The sequence below is a fragment of the Eumetopias jubatus genome, unplaced genomic scaffold, assembly GCF_037043125.1.
Source record: "Eumetopias jubatus isolate StellerSeaLion01/CBP00866 unplaced genomic scaffold, mEumJub1_p1.0 scaffold_3, whole genome shotgun sequence".
Taxonomy (NCBI): Eukaryota; Metazoa; Chordata; class Mammalia; order Carnivora; family Otariidae; genus Eumetopias; species Eumetopias jubatus.
Window position 1 is genome coordinate 186870621 of NW_028274809.1, and position 18613 is coordinate 186889233.

General features: G+C 40.8%; 1 pseudogene; it reads right to left on the reverse strand.

Moving 5' to 3' along the window:
* The window catches only part of LOC114215844 (glycoprotein-N-acetylgalactosamine 3-beta-galactosyltransferase 1-like), a 67961-nt pseudogene extending 66035 nt beyond the window's left edge, over window positions 1-1926 (reverse strand).
* Window positions 1927-18613: the final 16687 nt, after the last annotated feature.

Sequence of the window (18613 nt, forward strand, 5' to 3'; positions counted from 1 at the left end):
TGCGTACCAGCTGGGGCTTCTGGGTGTCACTCAACATTAGCATCCCAGAGCAGATTGTTATAATCAGTTCTGAATCATTTAGGGTCCAAACTTCAGAAAGTCTGAATAAGCCTATGATGGTATATCTAGAGGTCCTATAATTTAATAAGACACCAATTATTACGTATATAGACATGTTTGAAAACAAATCTACATAAATTGCAATATTGTAATTTAGATAACTTCTTCTACTTACTCAATTGAAAGCATCCAAATTGTTAACTAACTTTGATGACTTTTGAAGGTCCTAAGTGTAACTGTGAATTTTAAAATTATAATTCTTGGGAAATTCTTCCGGTGCTAACACTACTAGGGAACAGTCAAATCAATTAACCGAAGTTGAAAAATTTAAAAGACCATAATAAAAATGTGCTTCCTTTCTCCTGGATAGAAAGTATTGACTTAATTTTACTCACAATTAGATATCAAAAGGGTATATATAAATTTAGTAATATTTACATTGTAAAAAATATCAAAAGGCAAAATAATACTTCAAGCACATTGAACCACATCAAATGAATTTTTTTTACATTGCATTCATCCATCATAACAGTCAAAACATATATTTTTAAACTCTATTTTTGTCATGTGTTATGGGAAATAATGGAAAATATATTATGAAGTTGAAGCTTATTAACCAAAAGCTACTAAAATTGACAGATGGATACTTTATCCTGAATGCTGAGATAGCTTCCTTTTCTGGCTCAAGGGAAACTATTTTTTAGGCCACATAAGCGTATGTGCTTCAAAATGATTCATTTAGGAAATACTTATTAAGTGGCTAGTTATATGCCTGACCTTTGTCAAGGCATTAGGAATGTAATAGTGAACGAAACTCCTTCATGAAGCTTACTGGTCATTGCAGAGTGAAAATAATCGTATATGTTCATAATATGTCAGGTCATGGTAAGCAAGCTTCCACCAAAATGTGTTCTTTTCTTTCAAATGTACCTGAGATGTGGTCCCTTTTAGTGATTATTTCTCCCCAATGCCAGGTAAGCAGAAGTTTCGTGTGGCCACTTCTTCTCGAGCCTCACACAGTGGTTCTCTCCTCTCCTCACCTCATCCATGCTGCGTGTAGCCATGACAATACCTAAGGTGAACTGCAAATGAAATGAGCCTCTAATTCTGTGTCCCCATGAAAAGAACAGCCATCCAGGGACCAGGAGGAACATCCATTTTGGACCAATGTGTAGAAGTGAAATACACTTATGCTTGAGCCATTATTTATTGAGTGGCCTGTTTGTTTGTTTTTTTTTTTTTAAGATTTATTTATTTGTTTGAGAGAGAGAGAGAGGGAGCAGGGGGAGGGCCAGAGGGAGAAGGAGAGAAAGAGTCCTCAAGCAGACTCCCCACTGAGTGCGGAGCCCAATTGGGGGCTCAATCCCGGGACCCTGAGATCTTGACCTGAGGTGAAATCAAAGGTCAGAGGCTTAACTGACTGAGCCACCAAGGTGCCCCTGAGTGATGTGTTTTTAACTGAAGTTTAACTTAGTAAATATTACACGTGGGGAAATAAAACAGCATAAGGTAAGAGGGGGTGCCTAGGTGGTTGGGGTGTGGAGGAATTTAAGGTGGTCAGATGAGCCCTTGTCCTAAGTGACTGTGATGAGTAATGGAACATGCCCTTAGGCCATCACCCTCCACTTATGTTGGGAAGCCACTTGCTCCCCGAACCGCCCCCAGAACTGCTCAGGCCAGGCTTCCCTCACTCTCCTGGTTCAGCACCTTCTTATGGCCTCTCAAAGGTATCTTTCTCATCGGCAAACACTCATGCTGTTACTTCGCCCACCTTCAATTCCATCTGTGCTCTCACCCGTTTCCTCCAGGTACCTCCTTGCTACTCTCCTTGTATTTATAACAGAACTCCCAGAAAATGCTGTCCATGTTCCTTCCCTGCCTTCCGGTCCTTCCAGGGATGCTCTCTGAACAAAGTGTTGCCCTCTGTGCTGAAACTGCCTATTTCAGGTTCACCAAAGATCATTCTTAATCCTCACTCAGAGACATTTGACATGTGTCTCCTCGAAACAGTTCCTTCATGTGGCTTTCAGGATGCCATACTCACCCGGCATGACTGCCGTTTTTCTTCCTATTTTGTCTCTTTTGTTGTGCTTGTTCCTCCTTATCTCCTGTCCTTTAAATGTGGCATTGCCCAGGGCTTGGTCCTGGAGAGTCTCCTCTTTCCCATATATCTCCACTCCTTTGCTTATGTCATTCATGTCAGTGATAGACATGCCATCTACATGCTGATGATTCCCCAACTGATATAGCCTACCCAGATCTTTCCCCTGAACTCCAGATTGGCACATCCTTGTCCGCTAGGGAGTCCCTGAGTTTCCACTGGTCTGCTCCTCCCATATTCTCCTCTTCTTAGTTATATGCACCCACATTCTTAAAGGTGTTGATGTCAGCTCTGACTTCTCCATTTTATTATCCCCAGGCTTTTATTCCAACTCGTCAGTAAATTCTGGCAGCTAAATACGTAGAATTCCAGCGTGTTCGCCGTCTTATCTCACCATCATTTATCACCAAAACGCTACAATGCTTCAGCAGCCTCCAATCCAGTCTCCTGGCTTCTGTTATTGCCCCTGCAATCTTGTCTCAAAAAATCAGCCAGAGGGATTCAATTAAAATGCCATTCCCCTGCTCAAATGTCTTAATGCCTTCCCCAGTTCACTGGGAGTAAAATGAAAAATCTTGTGCCTGCAAAGCCTGCATGATTGGGTGCCTCTTACCCTTTCCCATTCCTCTTTCCTCTATTATCCACATTGGCCACCATACACTGGCCTCTTTGGTGAGCTTCCAACGTGAGAATCACCAGGTTTACTTCTCTTGGAAACCAGGTGTGTCAAAATGGCGAGTGCCCTCATATTCTGTAGATTTTTATTCAGAAGTCATCTTCCCAATGACGCCATTCTTGGGCAACCTATCTAAGACTGTAACTCACAACTCTGACAGTCCATGCCCCTTCCTTCCCTGATTTATTTATTCTTTAGTATTATTATTAACATATGAAACCTTTGTGTACACACCACACACACACACACACACACACACACACACACACACGTTTATTGTCTGTGCTTCTTTATAAAGGAGCTCTGTGTGAGGGCAGGACTTTTGCTTGTTTTTTTTTCACTACTATATCCCCAGTGCCCAGAATGTAGTCTATAGAAGATGTACAATAAATATTGATGGAGTAATCGTGATTGACTGTAGTAATTAGGTAATGGTATAAATTTTACATATAGAGAGTGTGAATGCTAGGTTTATATAAGAACAACAAAACCCTCAGCTATGTTTCCTTCCACACTGTTGTGTTACTACACACTAAAATACCTTTTTTAAATGTAAAAATGTATAGTTTCCGTCCACTGTGGTGAATTTAGTTTATCAGAATACCCCAAACATATAATAAACATTTTAAATTAACTCTTGTATTTTCAGTAAGCCATTTCCAACCAAAAAGTAGTGCTAAAATAGGAAATTGCAAACTTGGAAAATTTAACAAGATGAGTGATTGAAAGGGAGTATCCTTTTTCATAAGCTTTACTTCAAAACAGAATTTAATCAAAATCGGCCCATATATGTCCTTACATAATTTTATCCCAATTCCTATCCAATCCAATACCATACAGGATATCAGATCACTGTAGAATGGAACAATCCACTTTTCTCTTGATCAACTATGATTTCTGACTATAGTGCCTGCCTTTCTCCATTTCAATGACTCTTCATGGAAGAATCACAAAATAACTTTCTGCAATAGCGGAGTTGCCTTCTGCAGTTGTGTTTTTTTGTTGTTTGTTTGTTTTGTTTTTTTTGTTTTCTTGAAGTGGGCATGAAACATTCTGTTACACATGCTATTTTCTTTACATGTATTAGGAGACGAAAGCAGTCTCTTTGCTGTATGCATCACTCTGTTTTTATGCCTTAAAATGATAACCCACAATTAAAATGCTCCAAATTAAATCAGTTGGTGCCAAATTGAAAAGTTAAAGCACTACATCTAGGGAGGTGTTGTGAAAAAATCTTCATAGGTTATTACACAGTACTCAGTATTAGGTATAAATGCCAGATGTTCAGCAAGCTTCTGTTTGTGTTTATTTCTTTTTGATTTAGGGGTCCAAATAGAGATAAGAAAACCAATCTAAATGGATTTCACTCTAAAACTAAAACGAGTTGTGTCTGAAATTTTGTTGCTACGCTTTTGAAGTAGTATGAAGTTTTGTAGTCTGAAATTTTGAAGCTACACCTCTTGGGTTTCATCAAAAAGAAAGATGGGGAAAAGGTTAGAGCATTTTCACTCAATCAGACAGTGGTAGTAGAGAGAGCAAGAAGCCTGCATCCGTGAGGGGCTATGTTTTATTGCTCCGTGGGCCTTGCAGCCATTTTATAAAGGCTGAAGGAAGGCATCTCTGAGCATAGGTGGCTACTAGTTCACCTTCAGTGGCAGCCCAAGCATTTAGTCTGAAAAGGAGGCCAGGTGGCCCCTAAGGAATTATAGAAGGAAACCATGTAAAAGTCGAAATGAGAAAAACCTGGGGAATAAATACAAAAGCATGTGTTCGCAAGGGCAAGCGCTCCTAGGAATGCCACCTCAGCAGAAATCTGGTAACTAGGCCAGGCAGAGAACAGTCTTTCTAGTTTAAATGATTCTTGCAAAAATCTTCCCTATCTCTTCCTTAACCTTCAATTCTGCTGTATATTCAAATGTGCAGAAAAAAAAGAAGTATAAATTTGGGAAACAGACTCAAATTCAGCAAATTTTATATTCCATATTTATAGAGCCTTTAGCTTACAAGTCCCTCAGCTGGTAAATAAATACATAATCCTCAAGCTGATGTTGACAGCTGACTGAAGTTTTTATTTTCAGTTTGATAATTCATCTTCAGTGTAATTTAGACGATGCAATGATATAACTGCATTAGCGAATAGTTTTGAAATAATATTTTAATGTTTCCTTCAGATATTGCAAGAACACTGGTTAAATGTTCTATTTTAACTCGTTTAGATTTCTGAACATATTATGTGTCAGTTGATGGCAAACAACTCACCAAGCTTGACTCATGCTTAAAACCTTGTGCTAATTAATCAAGAATAGACTTCTGATCCTCCTGCTGATGACCTCATCAGCAGTGGGTATATTTTCAAGATGAAAAAAAAAAACAAAAGGTGCATCCTAATTATAATTTTTTCAGTGTGGTTTTCTCCTTAAACCAGCATGCTGAGACCATGGAGATAGACTGCCTGGGTTCTTAGCCCGGGGAGAATAACTCACATTCATGGAACAACGGTTAATGCCAGGTACTCCGCAAAACACTTCATAAATGAATCATGCAATTAGATTATCACAACGATGCTAAGAGGCCGGTACTACCACTATCCTTATTTTACAGAGAAACAGACCAAATCTTAGGAAAGCTACCTAACTTGTTCAAAGAATACACCTAGTGAATGGCACAGGATTCAAACCTGAATCAGAAAACTGGCACATAGTTAGCCATTGGTAAATAGTGGTTTCTTTCTACTTACACAAATTTTTTTTTTAAAGATTTATTTATTTGAGAGAGCGAGAATGAGAGAGAGAGAGAGTGAGTACATGAGAGGGAGGAGGGTCAGAGGGAGAAGCAGGCTCCCTGCTGAGGAGGGAGCCCGACGTGGGACTCGATCCCGGGACTCCAGGATTATGACCTGAGCCGAAGGCAGTAGCTTAACCAACTGAGCCACCCAGGCGCCCTCTACTTACACAAATTTTTAAAGTGAATTTAGTTTTTTAAAGATTTTATTTATTTGAGACAGAAAGAGAGAGAGAGAGAATGAGTCAGAGGGAGGTGGCAGAGGGAGAAGGAGAAGCAAGCTCCCCGCTGAGCAGAGAGTCCGAATGGGGGCTAGAACCTAGGACCCGGGGATCGTGACCTCATCTGAAGTCAGACGCTTAACCAACTGAGCCACCCAGGTGCCCCTATTTTAAAATGCTTTTTAAAGCAAGTTTTTTTTTTTTTTTTTTTTTTTCCTTCAAAGCTTCCTTAATGAAATAAATGTTACAGATACGGTTGGAGTTCTGTTTGTTGCCTACCTGGACCTATTTCTCGCTTTCATTACAAAAGTCACATTATGTTAAGTATGGTGCATTCTTTTCCAGGCTAATTTATTATTAATAGGCTATAGATTTATAAGACCATCCATAGAGCATTAACGTGCATATTCTTCAACTTGTTTTTTCCACTTATCATTAAATTCTTAGAGTTACTCGAGTTGTTCTGTATTTCACTGCATGACTATATCAACATTTAACCATTCCATGATAAATATAAATTTAGATTTTTTCCGTATTTTACTATAGCAGCTGATTCTGTATTGAACCTACTTGTCACTTTAGGGACACATACAAGTTGAGTAAGTTCTAGAGTTCTGCTGAACAACAGAGTGACTCTGTTTAACAGTACTGTGCACTTGGTTAAATAAGAGGGTAGATCTCACGTTGAGTGTTTTTACGACAGAAAAGGGGAGGGAGCAGGAGGGAACTTCCGGAGGGGACGGTTATGTTTATTACCTTGACTGTAGGGATGTTTTCACATGTGTTTGCATATATCCAAACCCATCAAATCGTATATATTAAATAAGTGTTTTTTGTATATCAATTATACTTTTATCAAGCTAATTAAAAGAAAAGACATGCAAGTTTTAGACACAAAGTGTACGTAGTCACTTAAAATAAGCTTCTTGCTGGAACATTTCTTTAGAGAGATGAAGAAAGTCTGATGTAATAGAGGGTATATGCATTTTCCAGCTTAGCAGGTGACTGTCGCCTGATTGCTCTCCCAAGTGTTAAGAATAAAGGGCCATACTGGACTTCCTTTTCTTCACATCATCACCATCTTATATGCCATGCCAGTTTGCTTGCTAGCTTGTTTTTTTTTTTTTTAATTACTATAGAGGTTGTGATACTGTATGTAATCAGTGATTTAATTTATACCTTCTTAGTTACTATGAAAGTTGAGAATCTTTCCTATTAGCTATTTAAGATGCCTTTTCCATGAATTTATGCATTTATTTATTTGAGTTAAGGTCTGAATGGGGTCAAGAGGAAATGATGAGGGGCACCTGGGTGGCTCAGTCGGTTAAGTGGCTGCCTTCGGCTCAGGTCATGATCCCGGGGTCCTGGGATTGAGCCACACATCAGGCTCCTTGCTCAGCAGGGAGACTGCTTCTCCCTCTCCCTCTGTCTGCCACTCCCCCTGCTTGTGCTTGCTCTCTCTCTCTCTGTCAAATAAATAAATAAAATCTTTTAAAAAAAAGAGGAAATGATGAGTAAGTAGTTCAATATATGGGAAATGAGTTAAAGGGTGGATTGAAACCAGAGAAATTAATGTGGGCATCATCGGCATAGAAATGGAATTTACTGCAGTTTAGATAATGTCACACAAAGAATGAGTAGTGAGAAAAAGAGAAGGAGCCCAGGGTTGATTGAGTCTTGGTACTTAAACATTTACAAATCTCAGAAAAGAAGGCATAGCCACCAGAGAGACTGAAGGGGGGGGGCGGGAATACAGATAGCAGAAAAATGAGAGTAATGTCTTCAAGAAGGCAAGAAAGTGATTTGAGGATGAAGGAGGAATCCTGCTGAGAGGATCAGAAAGATGAAGAGCAACAGTTGTCCGTTGGGATTTACATTTTAAAAATCACTGCTTGAGTGCAGACCGTTGAATGAGTACAGACAATTTTCTTTTTAATCAGGCACAATTTATGCATACCTTCCCATCTACTTTGCCTTACCTGTTTCCTGGGCTCTTGGCATCTTGGTCTTAGATAACCTATAGCTGCCACCACTAGTGGTCGCATATCCTGGCTCACTCACCAGAGGCTTCTACCTGGGTGGGTGTCATGTGTAGGAAAGTTTCTCTTCACTTCTAATGCAGAGGGAGCCAAAGCGATGCTGTCACCCCGACCCTACCCGAGAGAGGCACTTAAGGGAATGACCTGGACCCTTGCCATTAGTTGGGGATTCAGGTGAAGTCCCACACTTCAGGACATGATATCTTATTCCCCAGTAGCTTCCCAAAGGTCCAGATGACACAATACACCATGTGGAATTAATGATCCAGTAACACAGTCTTGCCCAGAGAGAAAGAGATATAAGGGAACCCACAGATAAATTCCTCCCCCTTTCTTCTACTAATGGATTGCTCCCAGATATGGTGTTTCTTTTTGGCCTGTTGGAGATACACTATGCAACTGAGCAATCAGCTATGTCTCATTAAGCTGCTTGATAATATAAAATCTTATATCTGTTTTCTCTTCTTTGCTTCATTTATTTTCCCTAGGCATCCTTCCCGAGATTGCACCCTCCATGAAAGACTAGATCTTAAGCTTTGCCTCAGCTTCCATTTCCTAGCAGGTTCTGACATCTTTCAAAGAAAGCAGAGAAATGGACATTAGCTTCACAGGGACATGGGCTCAAGGTCTTCTGTTTTGTTTACTTGCATGTTGTGATTGTGAAGGATACTGAGCCATCTGTGTTAGCTCATGTGATGATCCAATAGATACGTGAGAAAATTCGCTTGCAGAAACAACATTCTCGAGTAGGTGTGAGAGCACAGGGCCCACCGCACAAATGGGTCACATAGCTGAGACAGGAGCAGAGAGATTCACCTACAGAGGCTGAAGTGACGTCAGGACTTGTGAGTATACAACTAGGAGTATTGGGAGAGGGCTGTGGAAGTTCTTTTCCTGATTTGGCCATAATCGCATTTGAGATTTTAATCTTCGCAAAGTGAAATTATTTTTATTAGATTCCTATTACTCATGTTAGGTCTGAAAGTAATTCTCTTTCCAAGAGAAAGTTCATGGATGAGGTTCTAAACATTCTTCAGGTATAAGATGCAAAAATTGAAAAATTCTCTTAGATAAGAATTGGCCTTATTCCCAATACTTTTTGTGGGTTATGCAGATATTTCCCTTATCAACAGGGACCTGCCACTGTTTCACTGGTAAAAATAAAGAATCGAATACTGACATCATTGCAAAAGAAAGATACATTCTGATGTATATTGATCATAGCTTAACATTGGAAACAGGGATTTTTTTTTCCTACATTTTAAGTGTCTTCCACCCTAACCCCCACAAAAACATAACTCTTGTTTCCTAAGCTAATAGGACACATTTAGGCTTTCATGATTACTCAGGGTTAACCATCAGATATTTTTTTTCTGAGGCAGAGTCAATATTATAATGTGCAGTGAGTAGTTACTTTCCAATTGTGAATTATTAAAGTAAGAGAAATGATGATTTTCAAAGTATTTTTCTGGCATCTGTATTTTTGCAAATGAATATACCAGTGCCAACAAGTAGTCTGAGGGAGGGATACAGAAGTCCAGAGTTACCAATAATTATGTTCAGTTGCTCCTAGGTATATTGGAGTCTTCATTTCTCTCTGCCGACAGCACTGACATAACCTTGCTTAATGAATGGCTACAGATAGAAAGACACTGTGTTCTTGCAACATCAGCCCTCTGCTGACATACCTTATCATTGCAATTTGTCTCACCTTTCCTTGTGTGTACTATCTTTCTGAAGTTTTATCTAGTCGACTGCCATGAGCTGCTGTTCTCAAACACATTTTTCAAATCTAATGAGAAAGGTGATTTTGGAAAAGAAAGTTAATGGCCTCTGGTGCTATCAGCTTCTCGGCCTCAAATCTGCACAGCTGTAGCATCAATTGTCTTGAGATAGATATAGCTGATCTTAAGTTTGCTTGGGACACTCTGAGGCTAGTTCAAAGTGTGATGCAGCCCTGGAAAGGAAGAAAAAAAATATATAATTATCCTTTGGCATTCTGGGGAGAATTAAAGAATTAAAGTCACCACTGAAAGTATACGTAATTTGCACTTGGGTACTAGATGTGGAGGGTAGTGATCTTTAATGCTATTTGATGGAAGGGAGAAAATGTAGGCGAGAATCAAGTAGGAAGAAATCACAGATCCCCTTGCTTTGAATGCAGATTGTGCACGGACAGACCAAAGGACAAGGTGACTGTGTTATGGCTGACTCTTCTCTGTCCCCTCCCTTCCTTACCAGCAGGCAAGGGCAGAGAGTTTAAAAGAGAGACCCAGGGGCACCTGGGTGGCTCAGTCGTTAAGCATCTGCCTTCGGCTCAGGTCATGATCCCAGGGTCCTGGGATTGAGTCCCACATCGGGCTCCCTGCTCCGCGGGAAGCCTGCTTCGCTTCTCCCACTCCCCCTGCTTGTGTTCCCTCTCTCCCTGTGTCTCGCAGTCAAATAAATAAAATATTAAAAAAAAAAAACAAAAGAAAACAACAAAAACAACCAAACAGAGACCCATTTTGGCAGCGTTCAGTTCCTAGACCTGATAATAAGCCCAGTCACTCTTCAGAATTCTTTGCATCCCTGACTTTCTTCTTCTCGATGCTAGTGAAGGCAACTTGCTTGTGTGCTCAGCACCAAGAAGCCCTGGGAGGACGTGGGAACCCCCAAAGGGAGGCAACCCTGCTCACCCCCCTCAGCAAAGACTCAGCCATGCACTCCCTGCTCTTGGCTGAGGCACAGCCCAGTGTCCAGACTTACATGCTCTTCACGCTGAGAATTCCTCAGTAAGATATCATATTGGAGCCTTCAACTCAGATGTTTTATCTCCATGCCTTTATCCCGTCTCTGTCACTTATCTTTAATATTATGACTAAACTCCAGAAAAAAATTAATGGCTTTATTTGGCCTTCAGAGTGCTCCCAGGGGTCCTGTAAACAGTGAATGAACCATCTCACAAAGTAGCAAAGTAGATATCGGAGTGTAGTTTATTTCCTGGAAGCACAGAGAACCCAGGATCCCTGTTATTCATGGTTTAAGTGTCTGTCCACCAGGTTTGATCTTGTTATTATTCTTCCTGGGACATAAACATGACCTTAATTGTGATGCGAAGTTTGTGGCATGGTTTTTGTTCGTGTGCTTGTCTTTTAGATTAATTAAATGATTAAATGTTTAACTGTATCCCTGCGTGAGTCCAGTAGTACAATTTAAGGAGTGTTTTTAATGCCTGACAAATGGTAATCGGCTCTATAAGACAACCTGGCCAATTACTGTATAAATGAGTTGCTTATGAAGACTCTGTGGGAGACAGTCTTCTCTACGGCTGGGCAGACTCCCCAGCTACGGGGGTTTCCGTCCATTCTGCTGTCACCGGGCGGCAGAGTTTTCTCACTATAGGACACAAGGGTCAACCACTTAGCCAGAAGAATATGTAAAGGTAACAAACGTGCATTACATAAAATTTCACAAGATATTTAGGAATATTTGAGGTAAAGATAGACATAATAAAATATAGACTCTAAAGTTTTGAAAATAACTATAACTTCAAACACGTAATGTACTAAAACTGAGTATTTTACCTTGAAGTAAGGTTCCTTCCTTCCTTCCTCCTTCCTTCCTTCCTTCCTCCTTCCTTCCTTCCTTCCTTCTTTTCTTCCTTCCTTTCGCATCTAAAGATAAAACATGCACAAACAGTAAGGTTGCTGTGACTCCGCTGGGGTGGTACCTATTCTTGTTTAACCTGATTTCCTAATCTCTCAACTGTGTTCTTTCAACTCAAGCTTCTTGACTCTCTAAATTTGTTGAATTTGCTATCATTCCATGCATATTCATTGACAATGCATTTTCTTAGTGATTCGATGGCTCTACATAGAAGTTCAAAGAGTAATTAATCAGAAATTGCTTACTTCCGGGCGCCTGGGTGGCTCAGTCGGTTAAGCGACTGCCTTCAGCTCAGGTCACGATCCTGGGGTCCCTGGATCGAGTCCCGCATCGGGCTCCCTGCTTGGCAGGGAGTCTGCTTCTCCCTCTGACCCTCCCCCCTCTCATGTGCTCTTTCTCTCATTCCCTGTCTCTCAAATAAATAAAATCTTAAAAAAAAAAAAAATTGCTTACTTCCTCTTGGGAAACTGCATCCTGCTTTCCATATGCCTACTACATATTCCATTTGAGTACCAGGCAAATGCCCCAAGCTTACCATGTCTGAGATTAAAAAAAAGAAAAGAAAAGAAAAGAAAGAAACATAGATTTTGAGGGAAAAAAAAAAGTGTGTGAGTTAGGAACAAAGGTTTGGAGTGAAATGACCCTGAGTTCAAGTTTGGTTCCAGCACTCTCTTACGTCAAGTTCCCCAGAAGCAGGCCCTGTGTTGACAACTCATGAGCAAGTGACTTACTGAGGAATTTCTCCCGAGTAAACTAGCAAGGGAACGAGGGGGAGAGGAAGGGCAGAAGGGAGAATGAGAAGGAAGCCACCATAGCTCTGAGATGAGGTAAAATATTGGTCCAGGTATTGCATTAATTTTTGTCTCAGATTTCAAATTAAACAAATTAGCACCATGCCCGGCACCTAGTAAGTGATAGCTTTTGTTGAGACTGTTACCAAAGGGAGTCTTATTTCTGTCTTTTCTCTCCCCTTCCTTGCTATACACTTTCCCTAGTTAATTCCTTGGGAATCTTTATTTATAATGTTGCCAGACCTGTCCATTCCTTCCCATTGCCAGCATCTCAGGCTGAGGTACAGTCTCGACCTCCCGCTTCGATGGACTCAGGACCTGCCTACCTCATCTCTGTGTATCCAGTACATGCTTCTCTAATGCTTCTTGCAAGCAGCATGTGGCCAATCTCTACCCCAGTAACCATCCATCCTGGTCATTAATGCTCACATTAATTTCCCAAATCACATAGTCCCTTACAGCCCTTAGTGTAGAAGATCAATCTTTTCCCTAGTCTGGATGGATTAAAAGTAACCTGAGTATTTCAAGTTTTTGGTCCCCATTTTCCTCAGTGCTAAATCTATTTCCATCTTTTGGCCAGGCCCAGGGTTTTTGTTGGCCAAGACTCTATCTGTTCTCTTTGGCACCTGGCTCTGTATTCCATTAGTCTCAGGCCTCCATTTTTGGTCTAGAGATCTTGGAACCCTGGCTTTGTATCTGGAGGTCTGGTCCCTGCATGATAGCTTTACCGAGTTACCTCTGCAGTGAGACCATAAAGTTGAACTTACACAGAATATCTCGTGGATGTTGGTGATTCTTAGATATGGTTCATGAACTGCCCTGCTTCACCCATCAATGGCATTCCTAGCTTTCCTTCCTTTGCCAACGTCATTGCTCTTTCTTCTGTAATCTACTTATCTTGCTAATTTGACTTAAGTCATGTTTTCTCTTGACTTTCTTAATTCAGTACATTTTCCGACTGTTCTGCCTAACATGCATATGTGATTGATATGGACTCATGCATCTTCCTCAATGGGGATTCTACAACTGGTCTGCAGGACCCTAAAGGGCAAGGCAAGAAATAAAATGATCACCATATCCTGATTGCCTTTGTATTCCTAGGATCCACCATTGTCCCTGTGCTTAGAAGACAATGAGGATTCTGGGGGGCAGAGCAAGATGGCGGAGGAGTAGGAGACCTGGATTTCGTCTGGTCTCAGGAATTCAGCTGAATAGGGATCAAACCATTCTGAACACCTACGAACTCAACAGGAGATCGAAGATAAGAATAGTAACAACACTCTGAACAGAAAAGCGACCACTTTCTGGAAGGAAGGACGTGCGGAGAAGTGAATCCGAGGCGATGTTCAGGAGGATAGACAGCGGGGGAGGGGGCCTCCAGCGGCCGCTTCTGGCAAGTGCTAGAGCCGCGGAGCACAAAATCGGAACTTCTAGAAGCCGGCTCCACTGAGGGACGTCGCTCCAGTGGCTAAGCCGGGGGTGGAACCCTCGCAGGACACTGTGGTCTCAGGACCCTCGGGGTCACAGAAAGACCGGGGGTGCCTGAGTGCGGCAGAGCTCCCAGGTATCAGAGCGGGGAAGCCGGCTGCAGAGACAGAGCCAAGGCGTGGGCTCTCAGCTCAGGGGTGGCCATAAACTGTGATCTGCGGCCCAGTCGGGCCACTGCTCCTCCAGCAGGGACCCAACAAGCGGCAGATCCGGGGACACTCCCCTTCCTCCCCCGGGAGGAGCGGCGCAGGAGCGCACCGCAGGGATCTGCTGGGTTTGGAGACTCCACACGGGGTCGGGTGCCAGAGACAGAAACGCTCGGTCACAGGCCGGGTGAGCATGGAGTGAGGCCGGAGACCGGGGAGACGGGAGTGACTGCTTATCTCTGGGGGCGCACTGAGGAGCGGGGCCCCGAGTTCTCAGCTCCTCCGGGTGGAGATTGGGAGGCCACCATTTTCACCCTGGTCCTCCAAGGCTGTACCGAGAGCTTGCAGGGAACAAAAGCTCCTGTGAGCAAACCCGAGCAGCTTGCTTAGCCTGGACCGACAAGGGCGGAGCAAGTCCGCCTCCGGCAAAGACATTTGGGAACCACGGCAACAGGCCCCTCCCCCAGAAGATCAGCACGAACAGCCAGCAAGCCAAGACCAAGTTTACTGATCAAGGAGAACAGGAGAACTCCAGCGCTAGCGGAATACTGCACACAGAATTCATGGCTTTTTTACCATGATTCATTAGTTTTTCAAAGTTAATTTTTTTAACTGTTTTTCTTGAATTTTTCTTTTTCCCTTTTTCAAAAAACATCTTATCAATCCCTTTTTTAAAAAAAAACTTTTTATTTTTCATTTTTAGAGTCATATTTTTATCCCTTCATAGTAGTTACCCTTATTTTTGGCATATATATATAAGTTGCTCTCTCTTTAAAATTTTGAGATACAATTTCTTCTAACAGATCGAAATATACCCTAAATCACTAGTGTATGGCTTTGTTTTTTCTCCTGCCTGATCACATTCTCTCCCTTCTTTTTTATTTTTCTTTTTAAATCTTCTTCTTTCTTTTTAAAAAACAACTTCTTATCTTATCAATTCCTTTTATAAAATCTTTTATAATTTTCATCTTTACAGTCATCTGCCATCCCTTCATTGTATCAACCCTTATTTTGTACATATATAAGTCTTTCTTCCTTTAAAATTTAGCAGGCACTTTCTTCTAACAGACCAAAATATGCCCAAAAGCTAGTGTATGGCACTGATCTATGCACTAGCCTGATCATATTTGATCATATTCTGTTTTTTTTGTTTTGTTCTGTTTTTGTTTGTTTTTATCTTTTTCTTTTTCCTTTTTTTTTTTCTCTCTCCTCTCTTCTTTCCTTCCCTTTCTTGTCCCCTGGTTTCAGGTCTTTTCTGATTTGTATAGAGTATATTTGCTGGATACATTGTTAACCTGTTAGCATTACGTTCTCTCATTCATCTGTTCTCCTCTGGATAAAATGACAAGACGAAAAAAATCACCTCAGCAAAAAGAACAAGAGGTAGTACCGTCTGCCAGGGACCTACTCAATACTGACATTAGTACGATGTCGGACATAGAGTTCAGAATCATGACTTTAAAGATACTAGCTGGGCTTGAAAAAAGTGTGGAAGTTACTAGAGAAACCTTTCTGGAGAAATAAAAGAACTAAAATCTAACCAAGTCGAAATCAAAAAGACTATTAATGAGGTGCAATCAAAAATGGGGGCACTAACTGTTAGGATAAATGAGGCAGAAGAGAGAATCAGCGATATAGAAGACCAAATGATGGAAAATAAAGAGGCTGAGAAAAAGAGAGATAAACAACTACAGGATCACGAAGGTAGAATTCGAGAGATAAGCGATACGATAAGACGAAACAACATTAGAATAATTGGGATCCCAGAAGAAGAAGAAAGAGAGAGAGGGGCAGAAGGTATATTGGAGCAAATAATAGCAGAGAACTGCCTAATGTGGGGAAGGAAACAGGCATCAAAATCCCACAGGCACAGAGAACCCCTCTCAAAATCAATAAAAATAGGTCAACACCCCGACATCTCATAGTAAAACTTACGAGTCTCAGAGACAAAGAGAAAATCTTCAAAGCAGCTCGGGAGAAGAGATATGTAACCTACAATGGTAGAAACATTAGATTGGCAACAGACCTATTCGCAGGGACCTGGCAGGCCAGAAAGGACTGGCATGATATCTTCAGAGCACTAAATGAGAAAAATATGCAGCCAAGAATACTATATCCAGCTAGGCTATCATTGAAAATAGAAGGAGAGAGAAAAAGCTTCCAGGACAAACAAAAACTAAAGGAATTTGCAAACACGAAACCAGCCCTACAAGAAATATTGAAAGAGGTCCTCTAAGCAAAAAGAGAGCCTAAAAGCAGCATAGATCAGAAAGGAACACAAACAATATACAGTAACAGTCACCTTACAGGCAATACAATGGCACTAAATACATACCTTTCAATAGTTACCCTGAATGTAAATGGGCTCAATGCCCCAATCAAAAGACACAGGGTATCAGATTGGATTAAAAAACAAGACCCATCAATATGCTGTCTGCAAGAGACTCATTTTAGACCCAAACACACCCCCAGATTGAAAGTGATGGGGTGGAAAACCATTTACCATGCTAATGGACACCAAAAGAAAGCTGGGGTGGCAATCCTTATATCAGACAAATTAGATTTTAAAACAAAGACTGTAATAAGAGATCAGGAAAGACACTATATCCTACTTAAAGGGTCTATCCAACAAGAAGATCTAACAATTGTAAATATCTATGCCCCGAACACGGGAGCAGCCAATTATATAAGGCAATTAATAACAAAAGCAAAGAGACACATTGACAACAATACAATAAGAGTGGGGGACTTTAACACCCCCCTGACTGAAATACAAAGATCATCTAAGCAAAAGATCAACAAGGAAAGAAAGACTTTAAATGACACACTGGACCAAATGCACTTTATAGACATATTCAGAACATTCCATCCCAAAGCAACAGAATACACATTCTTCTCTAGTGCCCATGGAACATTCTCCAGAATTGATCGCATCCTAGGTCACAAATCAGGTCTCAACTGGTACCAAAAGACTGGGATTATTCCCTGTATATTTTCAGACCACAATGCTTTGAAACTAGAACTCAATCACAAGAGGAAAGTCGGAAAGAACTCAAATACATGGAGGCTAAAGAGCATCCTACTAAAGAATGAATGGGTCAACCCGGAAATTAAAGAATTAAAAAAAATTCATGGAAACCAATGAAAATGAAAACACAACTGTTCAAAATCTTTGGGATACAGCAAAGGCAGTCCTGAGAGGAAAGTATATAGCAATACAAGGCTTTCTCAAGAAACAAGAAAGGTCTCAAATACACAATCTAACCCTACACCTAAAGGAGCTGGAGAAAGAACAGCAAATAAAGCCTAAACCCAGCAGGAGAAGAGAAATAATAAAGATCAGAGCAGAAATCAATGAAATAGAAACCAAAAGAACAGTAGAACAGATAAATGAAACTAGGAGCTGGTTCTTCGAAAGAATTAAAAAGATTGATAAATCCCTGGCCAGACTTATCAAAAAGAAAAGAGAAATGACCCAAATCAACAAAATCATGAATGAAAGAGGAGCGATCACAACCAACACCAAAGAAATACAAACAAGTATAAGAACATATTATGAGCAACTCTATGCCAGCAAATTAGATAACCTGGAAGAAATGGGTGCATTCCTAGAGATGTATCAACTACCAAAACTGAACCAGGAAGAATTAGAAAACCTGAACAGACCTATAACCAGTAAGGAAATTGAAGCAGTCATCAAAAATCTCCCAGCAAACAAAAGCCCAGGGCCAGATGGCTTCCCAGGGGAATTCTATCAGACATTTGAAGAAGAATTAATACCTATTCTCCTGAAACTGTTCCAAAAAACAGAAATGGAAGGAAAACTTCCAAACTCATTTTATGAGGCCACCATTACCTTGATCCCAAAACCAGACAAAGACCCCATCAAAAAGGAGAATGACAGACCAATATCCTTGATGAACATGGATGCAAAAATTCTCACCAAAATACTAGCCAATAGGATCCAACAGTACATTAAAAGGATTATTCACCATGATCAAGTGGGATTTATCCCTGGGCTGCAAGGCTGGTTCAACATCCGCAAATCAATCAACGTGATACAATACATTAACAAAAGAAAGAACAAGAATCATATGATCCTCTCAACAGATGCAGAAAAAGTATTTGACAAAGTACAGCATCCTTTCTTGATCAAAACTCTTCAGAATATAGGGATAGAGGGTACATACCTCAACATCATAAAAGCCATCTATGAAAAACCTACAGCGAATATCATTCTCAATGGGGAAAAGCTGAGAGCTTTTCCCCTAAGGTCAGGGACGCAACAGGGATGTCCACTCTCACCACTGCTATTCAACATAGTATTAGAAGTCCTACCCACAGCAATCAGACAACAAAAAGAAATCAAAGGCATCCAAATCAGCAAAGAGGAAGTCAAACTCTCACTCTTTGCAGATGATATGATACTGTATGTGGAAAACCCAAAAGACTCCACCCCAAAACTGCCAGAACTCATATAGGAATTCAGTCAAGTAGCAGGCTATAAAATCAATGCACAGAAATCAGTGGCATTCCTATACACCAACCACAAGACAGAAGAGGGACAAATCAAGGAGTCCATCCCATTTACAATTGCACCCAAAACCATAAGATACCTAGGAATAAATCTAACCAAAGAGGCAAAGGATCTATACTCAGAAA